The sequence below is a fragment of the Lepisosteus platostomus genome, chromosome 3 (assembly GCF_059453375.1).
Source record: "Lepisosteus platostomus isolate fLepPlt1 chromosome 3, fLepPlt1.hap1, whole genome shotgun sequence".
Lineage (NCBI taxonomy): Eukaryota > Metazoa > Chordata > Actinopteri > Semionotiformes > Lepisosteidae > Lepisosteus > Lepisosteus platostomus.
Genome location: NC_142613.1, coordinates 81,088,551 through 81,093,285, shown reverse-complemented (window position 1 = coordinate 81,093,285; position 4,735 = coordinate 81,088,551). Strand labels below are relative to the sequence as shown.

At 35.8% G+C, this 4,735-nt stretch overlaps 1 long non-coding RNA gene across 1 annotated transcript; it reads right to left on the bottom strand.

Moving 5' to 3' along the window:
• Positions 1-280: 280 nt before the first annotated feature.
• Positions 281-2,425, bottom strand: LOC148675629 (uncharacterized). Its single transcript, XR_015931522.1, has 2 exons — positions 2,364-2,425; positions 281-766 (listed from the first exon to the last, which is right to left on the bottom strand). It is a non-coding gene; the product is annotated as an uncharacterized LOC148675629 (long non-coding RNA).
• Positions 2,426-4,735: the final 2,310 nt, after the last annotated feature.

Genomic DNA, 4,735 nt, shown 5'->3' with positions numbered 1-4,735 from the left:
TGAGCTAAAAGCTATCCCTAACCCCCCCCCCCACACACACACAGGTACTTACCACCTGCCTCTTCAAGCTATGAAAGGGTGTTAAACATTACAATTGACATACTTTCAACAAAACCTAAACAATCAAACACCGCTCTTTAAAAAAAGAACTTGCATTCTAGCTCATTTGAAAATAAAAACACACAAAGGATGATTTCTCAAATCACTAAAAACAGTACAGCTTAAAACAACAACATTGTATAACAAACACCCACATTTCTTTCTGTCATCAATACAAATCCTCAAAGAGCACTCCCAGAAACTTTATTGTGCTCAAATTACAATACTACAGCATGACAATTGGCAACATAACATTCAGTGAGCATTAAACTATTTCAAGGACATTGCATTACAATTAATTAAAAACAAAGTTTACAGTTAGGGACATTGCCCTAAAAAATACAAAACAATTTACAAACCATTTTTCCCCAACATAATCAAGTTCTTTACAATCCAAGAAAACACCACATTACAGGCTACAATGATTCCACATTCACTTACTCAAAATAATACACAGAACAAAATTTACTTAACATACCACAACTATTTACTTCTTTTAAAAGTCCATTACTACTTCAGACAGGCTCCTCGACTCCATCCAGACACATGATTTGGTTGTAGAAAAAGTCTAAAGTTGAAACACTGGCAGAGGAAAAAGGTCCACTCAAAAGCTGCTCCTGATGAGGCCTCTTCAAGATGCACACCATTTTCACCTTCTGTTCCAATTCTGGTTCACCTCTCTTGGAAGATGGACACCGTCTCCCACATCTGCACCACATGCAGACATACAGGTACCCAATGAAACAAAGATCTGGCCACCACCTCCCACAAAATGACCAAAGTAGAAAAAAAAACAACTTAAAGATTAGTTTACATTTATATTAAACATCAAAATAAAATACTTCAATTCATAACAAACCCTCCCCCAAAACCAAGAACTCCCTTCCCACAGAATACCCCTTGCAAAAAAAAAGGTAATTGTGCAGTTTCCCCATTAAGAAACAACTAAACTACCTCCACAATCAAAGAGAAAGAAATGCTCCAACTTCAGTTTTACATTGTATGAAAAAAAAACATACCACCAGCAACATACTTTACCTCCAGTACAATATTCACAATTCAACAAGCTATAAATGCCAGACATAACTAAAAACATTTGACCAAATTAGTCCCTAACCCTTTAACTCCTCATTCTTCTCCCATCTGAAAGGAAAAACCATCATGTAATTATTCCAAATGTCAACTTGCCATCAAAAATTACTTTAGATATACAACAAAAATCAGTTACACACCCCAAACATACATCTCAATTTCTCCAACTCAAATCTTCCCAGAACACTGACCCTGATCTAAAAATACTACTTTCTTGTCAACCCCTAAAATGTGTATTCTCTTACCTGCCATCCTTGTGAAAGCACTCATCCAGGATTGTATTGTCTTATTTCTTTGAATGCTTACAAAAAGCAAGGAAAATTAACAAATTCAGGTCCCAAGAGGTTTAAATCCACATCTACCAGCCTTTGGAAAGCCATTTACAAAGGTCATCTTATTGAAGATAATCCATGGGTGAAAACATTTCAATTTAAAGATGCAAAAAAAAATCCAAATTTCAGTAGACATGTTTCTTCAGAGTCTTTCAAAGAAAGTCTAGTTTCAACTGAATATGCTACCTTTCCACCCAACACATACCAAAAACTTTCCCAAACTCACATTAAATATTCTAAACACCTTCAAATTGTTTTTCAAATTACAACCCAAAGCCAACAAACACATCAAAACCACCCACCTTCCACAGCAGCCTTCAGGACATCACAGTTGCAAGCCAAGAGCTCCTACCCTTACAGGACCTGGAAACAGAATGACTACCAGCCCCCAGACTGTGTCTTTTAAACCCTCATGATTAACTCAGAGGTGTGGCCAATTCACCAAGAACCTATCCCAACATCTCCTTGAAATGGTCAATTTGCAAAGCCCTATTGTTTATAATGCAACACACACCTGTTTCCAATGACTAAACAAGTATTAGCCAGCCCATCTACAGATCCAGCCATTCAGAATGCACGGGTGATAATGCTGGGGGTTACTTAGAGGATCAGGATCTGCTGGGTACCACAAGTTTTTACAAATACTTAGTTGTGGGACTACACTACTTTGTGGAACATTTGGACAGTCTTTAGAAGAAAGTTCAGTTTCAACTGAATATGCCACCTTTCCACCAGACACATACCAAAAACCTTCTCAAACTCACAGTGCACAAATATTCTAAACACCTTCAACCTTCAAACTTTTTCAAATTACTACCCAAACACATCAAAACCACTCACCTTTCTCCACAGTCTTCGGGCCACCACAGCTGCAAGCCAAGAGCTCCTACCCTTGCAGGAGCCAGAAACAGAATGACTACTGATCCCAATGCTGTGTCTTTAAAACCCTCATGATTAACTCAGAGGTGTGGCTAATTCAGCAAGAACCTATCCCAACATCTCCTCGAAATGGTCAGTTAGCAAAACCAAATTGTTTATAATGGACACACCAGTTTCCAATGACAAAGTATTAGCCAGCCCATCTACAGATCCAGCCATTCAGAATGCATGGGTGACAATGCAGGGGTACTTAAGAGGTTCAGGATCTGCTGGGTACCAAAACTTTTTACAAATACTTAGTTGTGGGACTACACTACTTTGTGGAACATTTGGACAGTCACCAGAAAATGCCTGATTTTGAATCCCATTCAAAGGGGATGTTCAATCTTTTTTCAGTAAAAGAAATCGAATTGTATACTGTGTATGACAGCGTGTTAAATATTAAAGTACTTAAAAAGTAGGTAGATTTAATAAAAACAAGATTGCTCAGTTGGAAATATAAAAACGTTTAATATTATACTGTAAATTAAAAACAGAAGCATAATGTAATATATAAATAATGTACATACAGTAGATGGTAGTGGAAGCTAAATAATAAAATGTACACAACAGTATTCCACCTTCTTCATACATATTTTTATGCATCAAAATCTTTAACTTGGTGACTTACAATGGATTATGGAAAAGTTTAAACATGTTGCTTCTACCATTATAAAGTTTATATACTGTACTTCATAAAAAGTCATAATGTTTTATCCTTTTCTAAGAATGTATAGTAAAACACCACTTCCTGTTATTATAAAAAAGTGGTACTGAATTAATACCACTTGATAATCATTTTAATATGGAACTGTGATGTTTTGGAAACAATTTGACATTTAATTATTAAAACTTTTAGTGTCCCCATTGAGGTAATGGAAAATAGATAAGATCACTGCATTGGCCATCTATGATTTTTTGATATTAGGAATTTGTCTTTTCATAGACCCCAACTTGCTCTCCACGAGACACAGACAGGGAGAGAAGCTGGGGGTCAGAGCACAGGGTCAGCCATTTTTACAGTGTCCCCAGAGCAGTTGGGTGTTAACTCAGGAGCCCAATGACATAGGACTCCTCTGCCAGCCACAGATCCTCAGCCACAGAGCCACTACACTGCCCCAAGGAAAAGGGGATTTCCTGGCTCAGATGGGGATTGAACCCACAACCTCGGTATTACCAGCACCACGTGCTTACCAATTGAGCTAACCAGGCCCCGAAAGACTGGTCATGGACCGTAATGTAGCATGCTCTACCCTATTTCATACATTAAGAATTTTTACTATCTAAACCTATTTTTAACATGCTTATGGTTTGAACATGGTGTGTCTTTTTTTGCAGTTATATAAAAATATAGTGTACCTACTATTTACTTTTTAATGAGACTGTTTATTAGAAAACAAACATGGGCCCTAAGCAAGAACTGAACCCAGATCTCCCAGAGAGGAACCCACCCCCCAAACGCACTACACCAACAGAGCACTTGCAACCATTGCTGAAACAGACAGGTCAAAATGTACCGAAAGGAATCAAGAGTGAACGAGTCAGAAAAAAAAAATTACAAAGAAAGTGGACTGCGGTTATACCATCAGTTATATAAATATATCATATTTTGATCTATTAATATCATTACTATTTTTTTTTCTACATGATTCCATATTATATTCCCTACTAAGCAGATTCTAAAAAGTACACTTTTTTACTGGCATAAAAACAGCAAGGATTCATTGAAAATATATATAATTATATATTAAAATAGTATTTTAAACTACAAATATAGTCAGAAAGAGCACATCACAACTTTTCCAAAATAACTACAGTAAGTGACATAGTTAAAGACTGATGCATAAAATGTTTGTAAAGTGGAAAATTGTTGTGTACTGTTTATATAAGCTACCACTATCAGCCATGGACATTAAATATAATGTTTATATTCCTATATTAATATCTTTTATGATAATATGATCTTGAAGGACATTATGCTCCTGTTATTTTTATGCTCAGCAACCAAAATTTCCCTTTAGCTGTAAAATTCCATATTAATATTTAAACATGCACTTTGAATGCTTATTTCTGTATAAATCTCTTGATCACCAAACACAGAGAAGCTCAAAAGCGAAAACAGGAAGAATCAATGAATAGCATCCCACTCATAAGATTCAATCAGTTCCACTTTATTTATCCCCAAAAATTATAAATTTAGAATCCATCTTCAAATGAATAGACCTATTATATTGAATTTGAATATCTTTTGATTTATAATCATAATTGCTTACACTTATATAGCACTTTTCTGG